This window comes from Mercurialis annua, linkage group LG1-X (genome assembly GCF_937616625.2).
Source record: "Mercurialis annua linkage group LG1-X, ddMerAnnu1.2, whole genome shotgun sequence".
NCBI lineage: Eukaryota > Viridiplantae > Streptophyta > Magnoliopsida > Malpighiales > Euphorbiaceae > Mercurialis > Mercurialis annua.
The window spans coordinates 50703942-50720398 of record NC_065570.1 but is presented as its reverse complement, the minus strand read 5'-3'; the positions used below and the strand labels follow the sequence as shown (position 1 = coordinate 50720398).

Genomic DNA, 16457 nt, shown 5'->3' with positions numbered 1-16457 from the left:
TCACGCCATAGACAACTACTTCCTCCATTCCATTTTATCGATTATTTATTTTTTAATATTTAACGTCCAAAAAAATGTTATATTTGTATTTATAATACATATTCCCTTTTGTATTATTTTTATTATGGATGGGATTCCATCAAGTTTAAATAAATTTGAGGGGGTAATATTCACGATCTACACCGTTTATTATAAAATGAATGGTGTAGATTAATTTGACTAAAATTATATCTTTTTGATCTACACCATTCATTTTATAATAAACTGTGTAAATTGTGAACATAACTCTCTCAAGTTCACAATGAACTTGAGAGAATCTCCATTCTTTTATTATTACTAGGTTTAATACATTGGTTAATGAATAAAATTGATGACATAGTTGATTGCATTACATTTGCGAAATAAAAATAAAGGATATAAAAAATATATAACATTTAAAGTATTCTTAATGAAATAAAAACGTTACAAATGAAAAGGAACGAAAAAGTAAATATTTAGAAATTTTAAATCATATTAGGTTCATGCATATGTGAAAACTTTAGTTAGATAATTTTTTTTATTATAAATATACATTTGTTTAAGTAAAACTAAATTTCTTCTTGAAAAAAGTAAAAATAAATTTCTATTTTAAGATTTAAATTTCAAAATATTTAAGGCCAAAATAAGAAAAATATTATTTAATTCACCTATTTTAACCCACCTTATTGTACCGTCTTACATGTCATGCTTTTATTTACATTACTCTTAAAATAAATTTAACTATAATCTAGTGTCATTTATTTTAGACTTATTCCTTGAAAAATATCTCATTTTTTTCATAGTTTAATTTTAAAATAGTTAATTTTATTTTATTTTTTTAATTTTCAATTTTAATTATAGCCAATTGTTTTGATTAAGCGATGAAAAAATTCAATTATGCTTTTTGCGTTTGAAATTTTTGATTGTTAAGACAAATTAGAAAAATATGAAGTAATATGAAGAAGATATTTAATTTTGTCCTATTATAATTTTAACAAATAGCTACAATATAAATTGAAAATAGACGATTTTATAAAATTTGAATTTTAAATAGAAAAATAAAAAAAATAAGGCATATTTAGATAATTAAACTTTTATGGCTTACTCACTAAAAAATACTCACCTTTTCGATTTTTTTTTGCGTTTGTGGTCTCACTTTTCGAAATCTTCAATTTTAGCCAATTTTTCATTTTCACTTTCAATTATAGCCGTTTGTTCAAATTGGAGTGGAACAAGTTATAGATATTTCGTTTATATTACTTCATATTGTTTCCAACTTGTATTTTTATCTCAATAAAAATTAAAAATAAAGTACTATGAGAGGTTTATTTGAACTTTTTTAAATTTCAATTTGGGCAAATGGTTATAATTAAATGTGAAAATTGAAAAATGATCAAAATTAAAGATTGCGAAAAATGAGACCATAAATAAAAAACAAAAATATGAGATATGTTCAAGTGATAAGGTAATTTTTATTTTTATAACAATATTTGCAGCCACTAGTTGAAAGCCTTGGGAAACTTCCATAAATTAATGGGGGTATTTAATATGCATTGCACAAGTTGATTTTCCTATAAATATTAGATTCTGTTTTCATTTTGTTCAAAGAAAATTGCAGATTTAGTCAATGGTGGTTAGCAATGTCACGTGAGCTCATATTCGGTCATTTTCTTCCTCAGCTTTTTGATACTCTGTGTCTGCTTGTTTTCGTATCGTATTTTCTTGTTTTCTGAACAGAATCATATTCATATCACAGTCACATTGCAACCAAAATAGACTTAAGAATACTATACACTTTTTCCCAATTCGAATAATTTCTAAATTATCTACTAAATGTTTCAGCTTAACTTCCGTATCTAACTCTAAATTCACCTCTACTTTTAATTTTTTTTACCTCTGCTTTTAAAAAGAATAGGCTTCGGTTGGGATTGGAGCCTATTCTAATCTAAGTTTGCATGGTGGGGTCCATTTATATATTAAAAATTAAAATAATATAATATGGTGAGAAAATCGGTTGGATCCGATTTGGCTATAAAAAAAAACACATATTGTTAAAACGGGTTATATTTATATTCTCAAAAAAAAAAAAAAACGGGTTATATTTGTCGATTTTGAAAGATTTGGTCATAACTGATAAAAGTCACAAAAATTTAGGCCATGTTTGGTTCATGTAATAGGTGCGGAATGGAATAACTATTTCGTATGAAATGACTATTCTTTACTTTGTTTCATGGAGTAGTTATTCTATGGAATTGCTATTCCATGATTTTATGAAATAAACACTAATCTCAAAAAGTAAAGAATAGCTATTTCAATTCCATGAACCAAACATATTTTAAAAAGATTTGGCCTTTTATATATTATAATAATAATATAATTTAGTACATATAATTTTGTATAAATAATTAATAAAATCAAAACAATCAGTTGTTGGATAAAGGACTTCAAAATTGAATTTTTTCAACAATTATTGTAAATTCATAAAGCTACCCGCAACTTTTAAAAAAAGTTTATCAAATATTTAAGTTGGACTTTTTGAAAAGTAAATGGTAAATATAGAAAAATGGAACCAGCCACCTATCTACTTGACTAATAGTAAAAGTGAATGAAACGAGTAAAATTTTAACGAAAATAAATAAGAAAGAGTATTTCATTTGAATTTCAAATAATAAAAACTAAACTGTATGTGAAGAATGTTAGAATAATTTACTCTAATTTCATATTAAAATAATATATCCCATTTTTGATAGTATATATATTATATAACTAAATTTATGGTTTTCCTTTTTTAATTTGGATTTATCGTTCTATTTTAAAAAAATAAATTAAAAGTAAGTAATTGGCTTATTCTAGTGGCAGAGCCGAGCGTCCGCCCTGCCTTCGGTGATCCGTTTCCTAAGAAAGAAATGAGGTTGAACTATTCCGCCTTGGTTCGTGACTATACTAATGCCGATTGCAGAAGTATTTCGTCGGTTTGTATATTTTCTAACATAGCAGCAGCGATTTCGCTTTTGACATAGTTTTAGAATTAGCATTCTTTAGGGTTTTTTTTTACTCTAATTAAAATAGGGAAATGATAAAACAATAAATTACACATCAATTTCGTTTCAGGTATAAAAATTAGCCAAAACCCATTTAAGCCCATCAAAAAATAACCAGAAATAAACCCATCAATAAAAACCAAACTATGATATTTTTTCATATTTTATTTAGTATTTAGATTGTAAAATTATATTATAATTATATTGAATTGTACATATTAATAAGACTACAGTGAGTTAATATAAATTTGTTTATATTAGCTGATAATTTAATTTTTTTATTGATGATTGATTATTTAACTATTTTAAATTTATTATAACTAATTTTTTATATTTTAAATAAATCAATATAGATAATAAAAATTATATTTTAAATGGTTGTTTAGTTATTTTTAATTTTTTAAAAGTTATTTGATCTAATACATTGAAAAGAATGACCGATCTATGTGTTATTTGGACAAAAACAATTCCACCCCCTTACTTAAATTTTATGATTCCGCCACTGGTTTATTTAATGTCGCGGTTTTGTTAACTAAATCGTGAATACGCAGCCACATGAAGGTTGTGTAATGTGTTTAGAGTTGATTTAACTATATAATATATATAAAATTATATAATTGAAATGATTAATGACAATTAGAGTTTACAAATTAAATAAACTAATTATTAATTTATGTTTACAATACATATTATTATTAATAAATAATTCTGTTAAATTTTATTACCTCTCAAGTATTCTCATATGTTTCGAAGTTGACTATTCACTTATTTATTTTTATAAAAAATTACTAATAATAGATAATTTTATCAGATTTTCACTTTAAATAAACTACCTATAATATTTTTTTATGTATTCTCATGAGTTTTCATGTTGAAGTAAACTATCTATTTATTTGTTTTTTATATTAAAAATTATTACTAATAGATAATAATTTCCATAACTCTTTAATTTGAATAAATTACATATAATATCACTCATTTGAGTTTCCAATAAAGAATATATTTTTTAATTTCTAACCTAAATTAAAAAATATTTAATTTTAATTAATAGTATTAGATACAACTCTTTATTTTAAAAATTTATATAAAACGATTTATTTAATTTATATTTTTATATTTTTATTATAAAAAGAGTTATTAATGAATATTCTTTTTATTTATATATTAGTCTACGTAAATTGAAACCCTGTGAAACTGATGATATGGATCAAATGTCACTTTTATATTTTTTATTATAAAAATTATTATTAATAACAATTTATATTTATTTATTTTTATAATTCTTTTTGTTTTTTTAAATATACTTCTCAGAAATTTCCAAATCAAATAAAATATTTATAATATTTATTTTTTTACCTCTTTATTATAATATTACTATTACTAGAGAATTTTTAATTAATTGTAATTTATATAGATTACCCATTTAATATTTTCATGAGTTATAAATTTATATAATTATTATTTAATTTTATTATAATTTTTTTATTAAACAATCATTTTCATGATTTTCCAATTAATATATACTTTTTATTTAATTTGATTTATCTGTAAAAAATGTTATTTAAAAATTATTCTCATAAAAGTTTCATTTTTAAAACATTTTGTTTTTAATATATTTTATTATAAAACCTAGTATTCCTAAAAAATATGATTATAATTTATTTAAAAAATGAATACCCACTAGTTCTAAATTTGTATGAGTTTAAAATATAAAGATATTTTTTTTATTATATATTTTTTATTTTTATAATATATTCAGTTAGAAGTATTAATAATTATCTAATCAATTACATTATTTTTAAATTTAATTAATTTAAACCTAGATTATGTAAATTAAAACAAAAATTATATCAAGATGCTGCACTACTGCACAGATATACGACTAGTTAGTACTCCCTCCGTCCCAAAATAATAGCACACTTTTTCATTTTTACACAGTTTAAGAAATACAATTATACTCTAATTTTTCACAACTTTATCTTCATTTTTCTTAACATACCCTTATTAAATATTATGACTAATTTACTTTTTAGCCTAATAACATTAAGTGGTAAACTTTAAATAAGGATAATATGGAAAAATCAACACTCTAAAGTGTGATTTATTAGGAACATGAACAACTATTCGAGATAAAAAAAGAGAAAAGTGAACTATTGTTTTGGGATAGAGAAAGTATTATAATTAGACGGTACTTAAAAATGAATAGACCTAACAAATAGTCACATATCGATATTTAAAAAAGCAACAATTGGAAATTTGGTACCTTATATGGAGTAAAATTAATCCCTAGCTATTTCGCAATACAGGCGGACTAAGAGCAACTTCACAAGCTGTCACGATTAATATATATAAAAGATAATCTAAAAAGAAAAAAAAAGAGAAATCAATGCCAATATAAATAACCATATTGTTTGAAAAGCAACCGAATGCAAAATTTAAATAACAATAAATTTATTTTAGTTATTTTGAATATGGATTTTTCATATTTGAATATGACTTCTGTAATTATATATATATATATATATATATATATATATATATATATATATATATATATATATATATATATAATAAAATTATAATGGATATGTTTTTTCTTGCAAGATTTCAAACATATAACAACGTGATTTAGTTTGCACATTAAAAAAAATCAGAACGGAATAGAAATGTATACGGGCCAAAATATAAAAAACAAAAAACATGAAAAGAACATATAAATAAACTAAAATATAGAAATATGCTTATGTATATTTTAAAAGAATTTTTAAGTTTGAGTTAAAATGCTGAAATATTTCAAGAAACCGAAAATTCGAGTTTTCCGGTGAATCATAGTTTGCAATAAGACATTTCCTGAAATAAGAATTAAAGAGATGAACATTAAATTGCAAAATTAAAGAGTTGAAGATAAAAACTGGAGCTTACATAAATTGCATAATCTTGATGTTTCATAATCTGAAAGACAACTGATTCACATTGTTTTTCAGCTAAAGAAATAAAGTTGTTATAGAAATATAGAAAGTTTCGATGATAGAGTGGTGGTATTTTGTTCTCTAACTCTTGTACTTTTACGAATTTCATTCAAATTAAGGCCGATTCTTTTTTTCCAGTCGTATAGCTATATAGCCTATATTTGTTAATCATGTCTACTAAATATTCTTTTATCTCAAAGTCAAACTATAAACTGAAATGAAAATCATCCTATAATTAATTAATGGATTAGTGTCACAAAAATTCACCAACTTTACACGTTTTCTCATTTTAATCACGTAGTTTAAATTTTCTCATTTTCATGCACGAACTATCACTTTTTCTCAAATTCATGCACGGTGCTGAGGTATCACGACCCGATCGGTGCAATTCGCTTAGGTGGAGGTTATTTTACGCCAATGAATGAGTGACACCTCAACACCATGCATGAATTTGAGAAAAAATGATAGTTTGTGTATAAAAATGAGAAAACGTGTAAAATTCGTGATTTTTTTGATATTAACCCTTATTATAATGATTAATAACTCCAAATTTTGAATAAATGTTCTAAAAAATTTCATTATATATATTAAGATAAAAATTAGCTTAACAAGAAAAAAAGGGTCATATTTATCCCTAATATTTGGGTTAAGAATCACTTACGCCATCATAATTTGAAAAGGTGACGTTTTGAAATGGGCTCCTTTAGGCCACTTACCTTTTTTTTTTGAGAAAATTAGGTATTTACCTAAAAAAAGAAAATAATAGAAAATATTACCTCAAGATGAAAAAGATACAAAAAATACATCAGAGTTTCACCTTTTTTATTATTTTACTCCCAATGTTTAAATATTTATAATTTTACTCCAAATACAATATATATTCTCTCTCTCTTTCTCTCAAAAACAATGACATAAAGTGTGGTCGACTATAACAGATGATGTTTGCAGCGGCGTTAGAGGATATCTTGAGCTTTGGCGGTGTTAGAGAATACGTAGGAGACCGTCGTAGAGGCGTTGAAGGGATTGCGGCGGCGGCGGTGGAGATAAAGTATGCTAGGCGGTGGCAGTGGAGATGAAGTATGCTAGGCAGCGGAGGTGGAGATAAAGTATGCTAGGCGGCGGCGGTATTGAAGGTGTCAACGGCGGTGCGGTGTCTACATCTCAATTCCCTGGCATGGTGACCTAAACGGCGTTGTGGTGTCTGCTCTCAAATTTACTGACACGGTGACCTAAATTGAGAATTGTCTGTTAGATGCAAATTAGTATTTGGTGATCCTTACTAATCTAGATTGCTTTAACTTATAAAATAGGATTAGGTTATCTGTTTGTCACAACTTTAAACCCTCAAAATAATAAAATATTACTCCATATTTATGCTTGTGCATAATTGTTGTCTAACTCATATTGTGTAGTTGAAAATGATATTGATATGAACTTGAGTATCGAAAATTTGGATAATTCGGCAGAAAAAAAATATAGCAATCTGAATTATAAAATTTACTTTACATACCTTATCATTATATTATCATATGATATTATCATAATTTCTTATATAATTCATGAAAAAATAAATAATATTATCATAATATTATCGTTGTCTTAACATAATATTATTTTTGCACCAACAAGAATTTGGTGCAAGTGATAAGCGGATTGATATCGCTTATCATAATATAATCTTTTCATAATATTACCGTAGACCTATCAAAATATTATCATAAATTTATTATAATAGTATCATAATTTTATTATAAAAATTTACTTTATGTACTTTATCATAACCTTATCGTCACATTATCATAATAAAATCAATAATATTATCATAATATTATCGTAGCCTTTTCATAATATTGCCATAAATTTATTATAATAGTATCATAATTTATTATAAAAATTTATTTTATATATTTTATCATAACTTTATCATCATATCATCATAATATATTCATTACATTATCATTACATTATTATAAATATTATCATACAAATTATCGTTAGACAATTATAATTTTATCATAACCTTATCATGATATTATCATCTAGTTATCATGAATCCTTCTGTACTTTATTTTTTACGTAGGTTATCATACAATCAGGGACGAAGACAAGATTTATTTTTATAGGGGTAAAAAAAGAGAAATTTTCATTGTTGAAGGGGCATAAAAGTTTACAAAAGAAAAAATCAAGGGTCAAAAAACTAAAACTAAAAATTTCTTAAGGATGAAAAAGTAAAAGTTAAAATATTTGGGGGGCTAATGCCGCTACTAACTCCCCTTTGCCTCCGTCTATGCATACAATTATCATACTTCATTATCATATCATTATCATACTGCAGTGTTATGATAACGACATGATAATGTAGTGATATTGACATGATAATCATACATTGTTTTATCATAACATTATTATAGATATTATCATAACATTATCATATAGGTACCATAAATATTATCATCTCGATATCATATGATAATGTTATGATAATGATATGATAATCAAACATTATTTTTTACGATTTGTTTTATAGTGTTATGATGACTACATGATAATACAGTGATATATATGATAATCAAATGTTGTTTTTATAAAAAAGAAACATTTTTCTCTACAATGTTATAATAATGATATTATAATGTATGATATTCGTGTGGTAAATTACATTATCATAATATTATCATTAAATTATCATAATATTATCATGCAAATTTATGGAGAATTAGATAACATTATCATAGTATTATCTTAACTTTATTATATTATATTATCAAAGTCTTATCATAAAAATTTACTTTACACATGTTATCATAACCTTGTAATTACATTATCATTATATTATCATGATATTATCAATGATATTATCAGAACAAAATAATATTAAAAAAGATTGAACATTTTGAAAACTAAACCCTCAACCATAGAGAAATAATTATTATTCTTTTGTTGGCCATGGAGATAGAAGATGATGAACGCATTTGATACAATTTCTGCAAACTTATGACCAAAAATACACCAAGGACTAAACAGATAAAAGCAAAGAAGCGCCTGCTTATTTATAGCACGAAAGAAAAATATATTAAAAGATACAAAAGTTAGCAATTTTCTGGAGTATATTCTTTTAAGAGCATACAAATCGAAAGAACCCCCTTGTAAAATATAAAGATTCTTCAATTAATATGTACAATACATAATATGTAATTCACCTTCTTGAGTAACACACACAAATTCTGAGTCAGGCTGAATATGAAGGACTAAATTCAACACTGAATGAAATATTAAGTAATAAGTTATCAAGCACCACAAATAATAAGTAGTAATTAGCACTGTGTAAAATATATAAGCTAGATTTCTATAAGTATTGGAATTATGGCATTTTGTGAATTTAACCAATCCAGATACTTGTCCAAAATTGGCAAAAAGGACATAGATACAAATTCATAACTCATAACCATGATCATATTCATAATCAAATATCAAAATAACCCATGAACCACACAAACTACAAATGAAGTTGGATAACAGTTTACAATTTCGATAAATATACAGAATGCTTACACAAAAAGAATGAAATGAAACCTCCAATTATGTAAAAGATGAGTTAAACGCTGCCGTCACCGAATATATCATCCACGCTTCCCGTTCCATGCCGCAGTTGAAGATCGTCTCAACTGCCGCCGCTGAAGATCGTCTCAACTGCCGCTGTTGAAGATCGTCTTCACTGCCGCCACCGTAGATCGCCTCCACCTCACAGCGTAGATCGCCTTCACCTAGCCGCTGGAGATCGCCTCCACCTCGCCACCGGAGATCGTCACTGCTTTACCGCCGGAGATCACCTCCGCCTTTCAGAGAAACAAAACAACGAGAGAAAAGGAAGAGTAAAAGAAGAAATATACAGAGTATTTATTATAAATTAAAAGAGTAAAAGAATAATTAATTTAAATTTTAAAGTAAAAGTATAAAACACAAAAAACCCGAGAGTATTTTATGTAACTTTTTGGCCGTGAGGTAAATTTTATAAATATTTTAAAAATGGGAGTGTTTTCCCTAAATTTCTCTTTTTTTTGGAAAGGAACATATATACCTTAAAGGTATTCATAGTTTAAGGATATAAAGAAGCCTATCTAAAAACGCTACTGGCACGTTTGTTATTCCTATAAAATTAAAATTAAAATTAAAATTAAAATGATTGTTCATAAAATAAATTATCTAACTACTTTTCCAATGAAGTGTATTATTGCATTAAATGTTGCTCATAAATTACTACAAACATATGTATTAGAATTAGAAGAATAAGAGAGAATTGAAATCTTTATTAATGAATCAAAAACTCAGATTACAAACTATGAGCTAGGCTAATCACTATTTATACTATGCTAATGATCAAAGCAAAGCAACTAAAACAGCCTAACTAACTATGCTGACTCAGCATACAATCTGTTACAAACAGAACATAGAAAACGTGTGAGTTGAGCTGGCATGAGCTGTCACTAATTCTGATAGCCCCCCTCAAGCTGGAGCATAAATATTAATTATGCCAAGCTTGGACAGTAACAAAGACAAAGCTGGGGCAGGTAAAGGTTTTGTCAAGAAATCAGCAAGTTGATCATGAGTTCTAACTGGAAGAAGATGAATAATTCCAGCTAGTAATTGCTGTCTGACAATGTGACAATCCAACTCAATGTGTTTTGTTCTCTCATGAAAAACAGGATTTTCAGCAATTTGAATTGCTGACTGATTATCACAAAACACATTGACTGGAGTTGAATCAGAGATGCCAAGATCCTTGAGCAAGTATAAAAGCCACTGTGACTCACAGGTGACTGCGGCTAAAGCCCTGTATTCAGCCTCAGAAGAAGATCTTGAAACTGTTTGCTGCTTTTTAGACTTCCATGAGATCAATGCAGAACCAAGGAATGTGCAGAAACCAGTGATGGACTTGCGAGAATCAGGGCAAGAAGCCCAATCAGAATCACTGAAGGCCTGCAATTTGAGTGTATTCTGAGAAGCAAAAAACAACCCTTGGCCTGGAGCAGCTTTTATATACCTCAAGATTCTATGTGCAGCAGCTAAATGAAGGTCTGTAGGAGCATCCATAAACTAAGATAGTTGCTGGACTGAGTAACTGATGTCAGGTCGAGTTGTGGTTAGATAGAGGAGTCTACCCACAAGTCTTCTGTACATGGTTATATCAGGGAGAATGGTACCTTCATTTTTTGACAGCTTAGTATGGGGCAACATGGGAGAAGACACAGGCTTGCAACCAATAAAATCTGCATCCTTAAGAATATCAAGAGCATACTTGTGTTGACATAATGAAATCCCAGTGAAAGATCTTGCAATCTCTAAACCAAGAAAATATCTCAAAGGACCTAAGTCTTTGATATGAAAAGCAGTGTTTAGATAATCCTTGGTATCCTGTATAAGAGATAATAAACTGCTAGCTAGTATGATATCATCAACATAAACTAGCAATGTTATTGAGTCTGCTCCTTTAGTGAGAGTGAAAAGAGAGGTGTCAGCTGTGGATGGAACAAATCCTCTATGTATGAGAGCAGTAGTGAGCTTGATATTCCACTGGCGACTAGCCTGTTTCAAGCCATATAATGACTTGTCCAATTTGCAGACTGCATCTGGAATTGAGCTTTGAAATCCTTCAGGGAGTTTCATATAAACTTCCTCTTGTAGTTCTCCATTAAGGAAAGCATTATTAACATCAAGTTGATGTAAATGCAACCTTTTAACTGATGCAACAGCTAACAGAGCCCTTACTGTGGTCATCTTCACAACAGGAGAGAAGGTAGACAAATAATCAATTCCAGACTTCTGAGTATATCCTTTAGCCACCAGTCTGGCTTTATGCCTATCCACAGTGCCATCAGGTTTGTATTTTAACTTGTATATCCATTTACAACCAATAGGTTGTTTACCAGAAGGTAAAGACACAACCTGCCAAGTCTTATTATTTTCTAGAGCCTCTATTTCAACTTGCATAGCTGACTGCCACTCAGCATGCTTAAGAGCTTCTTTGTAGGTTTTGGGTTCTTTTAAGGACACAATGTTACAGACAAAAGATTTGTATGTGGGAGAAAGATGTTGATAAGAAAGAACAGAAGAGATGGTGTGAGGTGTAGTGAGTTTAGAAGAACATACAAAATCCCTGTATTTAGAAGGGAATGTAGAAGTTCTGGTACTTTTTCTCTGTGAAGTTTGTGGAATAGAATCAGAAGAGGGAATGACAGGTGGTGTTGGTTCAATTTGAGTATGAGAATGAGGTAGATCATATTGAGTTTGACCATTGAAAACAGGAGTGGGAAAAGTATTTGGAAAGGCAGTAGAAGAGAATGGAAATGTGAGTTTGATAGGAGTAGAATTACTCCTATTTCCGAGGGTTTTTAGTATTGATTTGCATGTTTTTTATGTCACATTTGATCTCGTTTTGGTGTTTATCTGTGTTGTCCAAGTGTTGTAGGTACTTTGGAGAAATGGGATGTTTTTCGGGCAAATTTGAGCAACACTATGCAAGGGGAACAAACCGAGTATGTTTGAGGCAAATTAATTGAAGTATGGAGGCTAAAGCTGAGTCTCACGACGTGAGGGTTATGTCTCACGACGTGAGAGAAATGTTGGAAATTGGCAATCTTCGCCGAAGAAGCTCACGATGTGGTCACGACGAAGCTCGCGACGCGAACCTTGAAAACTTGGCCCTCACGACGTGAGACCTATGTCTCACGACGTGAGACATGTGGGGGAGATGTCTTCAAACTCGCCGAAGTTCCTCACGATCTTGTCACGATGAAGCTCACGACGTGAGCCTTGGTATTTTTGGTCTCACGACGCGAGACCTATGTCTCACGACGTGAGACTTGTGGAAATATTTTGACGAAGGATTCCCACGATGTGCTCACGCCAAGCATCACGTCGCTATACCATTGATCAGAGTCTCACGACGCGAAGGATAGGTCTCACGTCGCGAGACCCCCGAGTTCGGCCAGAAAAGTGATATTTTTACAAGTTTGCCACTGCGAGAAATCGATGCACTGCTGAAGTCTGAGGGGCATATTTGACATTTAAGAGAGCTACAAATCAGAATTTAACCCTAATTACACATGGGTATAAATAGTTAACAAGGACATCTTGTAAGGAGTTCGCTGGGTTCGCTTAATTCGCCACATTAGACATTAGTTATTACATTAGTTTAGTTTAGCTTTCGATTACCGTTCATCGTTTTAGCTTGTATTCTGGATTTTCTTCATCATTGTTTTGAGATTATTGTCGATTAAGGTACGATAACTATTAAGAGATTAATTATTATTGTTTCTTATTCAGCCATGAATTCTTATTACATTATTGTTGAACTTTCTTTGAATATGTGTAGCTAAACCTTTCATTAGGGATTATTAATGGGATTTATGTCTGTTTAAACGAATTGGATTTGTGGGTTATTGTTATTACTATGTTTTAATTATTGTTCTTAACGCTTGAATTTATTTGGCCAATTTATTCATTGTCATGTGTTTTGGTTTTAGCTCGAGAGAGTAAAACTGGAATAGACCAACATAATTAAGAACGTATGAGTTAATTGCGCGAGAGTGAATTGACGAGTACGTGTTCTTAGGGTTTACTTCATAAACATTAATTGATTAGTAATTTAGGTTAATAATTGTGCGAGAGTGAGTAATTAGCCTGTTACTAGTTTGTTATCTGTTTTTGCCTGCAATTGCTCGAGAGAGAATTTTAGGTGCTTACGATTAGCCTGAACCTTAGTAGAACAACCAAATCCATATTCCAATCTGATTAAACAGCATAATGAAAGTTAATAATCCCTGTTCTTCCCATCATTATTAAAACCTTATTTTCATTACAGCTTTGGTAGTTTTATCTATAATTGTTATTTCAGTTTATTTAGTTTAATAACAACATTCAAAATATCTTTTCAACTATCCAAATCGAGTATCCTAACTGGTTGTCTTTAGAAGCTTTCTTTGTGGGTACGATATCCGGACTTCGCAGTCTGTATTACAAGTTGGCATACGTACGCTTGCGTATTTTTACCAACAAGTTTTTGGCGCCGTTGCCGGGGAAAGCATATCTTTTAACATCTAAGTTAGGATAACTTGGCTTGTTTTAGTTTTTATTTTTCTTGTTTTACGCGTGGTATTTTGTTGTTTTGTGTTGTTTCAGGTACCCTTCTCATAGTGTATGCATAATACACGACGTAAAGGACTACCGCTAGAACCTTTTCAACAAGATCTCACTACCTTTGAGCGAAGTGTCCGAAAATCAGCTCAAAGGAATCAGAATATGGCAGACGAAGACGGTATCCCACCTGGTTTCAATCCTGTGGTGGATAATAGAGTCCCCCCACAAAATCAGCAGAATCCGCAGGATGTGCAGGGAGAGAATAATGGCGGACAGAGAGTACGAACATTGATGGAGTTCTTTCAGCCAACTGTGGGCAACACTACTCATGGTTATTTTGCACATCCTGTACTAGCAAACCACTATGAGATCAAGACAAGTGTCATTCAGCTGATAGAAGCACGCTGTCAATTCTATGGGCTACCTAGTGAAGATCCGAATCAACACATCGCCGATTTTTTGGAGGTGTGTAGTACATTCAAGCTCAGCAACATGACAGACGACGAAGTTTGGCTGCGCTTATTCCCATTTTCTCTGAGGGATAGAGCGAAGCAGTGGATCCATGCATTGCCTAGAGCGGGGATTAACAATTGGTCAGATTTGGCAAAAGCTTTCATGAGCAAATACTTCTCCATGGCAAAGACTGCAAAGCTGACTAGGGATATTATGCTCTATCAGCAAAACGATGGAGAATCGATACATGAAGCGTGGGAGCGATACAAGGAGATGCAGAGGAAAGTTCCTCATCATCACATCACTAGAGAGAATCTGATCCAAAATTTCTACAATGGGTCAACTGAGTTGGGGAGAAGCGCTATAGATGTAGCTGCAGGAGGGTCACTAATGAGGAAGACGACCGATGAAGCATTTGCTCTATTAGATGAGATGGCCATAAATGGATGTACTTGGCCGAACGAGAGGGCGAAAGTACCTGCGCAGAGAGGGGTAATGGCAGTCAGTGTTGATCCAGCTGTGGAGAGTCTGAAAGCGAAGAATGCCTCACTGCAAGCTCAGGTTGATATTCTTATGAGGCAAGCTGCAGGGATGACTATGGGAAATGTTGCTGCAGTTCAGAGTAGCTGTGAAGTATGTGGAGATCCTACCCACATGGAAAATGACTGCTATGTGATGGGACAGGCTTTTAATGAGCAGGTCAATTTTGTGGGAGGACAGAGACAGGGCAATGATCCGTATGCTACTACTTACAATCCTGGATGGAGGAATCACCCGAATTTCTCATGGAAGGATACTGGGGGTAATGCCAACAATCAGGCGGGTCCGAATTTTCAAGGAGGACAAGGGCCACAACAGAATCAGGGCAACTTCCAACATCAGAACAATAGACCTCAGCATCCACCTGGCTTTCAGCAGAGAGAGCAAGGAGAGTCTCTTCATAGTAAGGTGGACAAGATGATGGAGTTAATGTTGAAGAAGGAAGCAGAGACGCAGCAAACATTAAGGAATCATGCTGCCACAATTCACAATCTTGAGTTGCAGAATCAGCAGATGGCCCAAGCACTTCAGACTCGAAATCAAGGGGGTTTACCATCCACTACTGAGGCAAATCCGAGAGAGCAAGTCAAGGCAATAACACTGAAAAGTTCAAAAGTGTTGCCTGAACCGCATGCAGAGAAGGCTGTAGTAGAGGCAGAGAAGGAGCAGTGTGAGGGTGGTGCTACTGAGTCACAAGTTTCAGAATCATATACTCCACCTCCACCATATGTTCCTAAGGTTCCGTTTCCGCATAGACTGAAGAAGCCACAAGACACTTGGAAGTTTCACAAGTTCTTGGAAACTTTCAAGAAGCTGCAGATCAATATCAGCCTAGCGGATGCACTTAGAGAGATGCCGCATTATGCAAAATTCTTGAAAGACATTCTGATGAACAAGCGGAGCTGGGACGAGAGTACGACTCCATTTACAGAGAATTGCAGCTCAATCAGTTTGAGCAAGCTGCCTACAAAGCTCGAAGACCCAGGGAGTTTTTCTGTTCCCTGTACTATTGGTGATTTACGAACTGCTAATTGTTTATGTGATTTGGGTGCCAGCATAAATTTGATGCCTCTTTCTTTGTTTAGACAGCTTCTTGGTGATCAACAGGTGAAGACCACTCCTATGATGTTGCAGCTTGCTGACCACTCTGTCAAGAAGCCGTATGGAATTGTCGAGGATGTTTTAGTTAAGATCGACAAATTCATCTTTCCTGTGGATTTTGTCGTTCTTGACTATGAGATCGATAAAGAGTGCCCGCTAATTCTTGGACGGCCATTCATGAACACCAGTAGGGCTCTCA

General features: G+C 31.0%; 1 non-coding gene across 1 annotated transcript; it reads right to left on the bottom strand.

Annotated features, from left to right (window-relative positions):
- Nucleotides 1-14812: 14812 nt before the first annotated feature.
- Nucleotides 14813-14919, bottom strand: LOC126666377 (small nucleolar RNA R71). The gene has a single exon (XR_007637880.1). It is a non-coding gene; the product is annotated as a small nucleolar RNA R71 (small nucleolar RNA).
- Between the last annotated feature and the right edge of the window lie 1538 nt (nucleotides 14920-16457).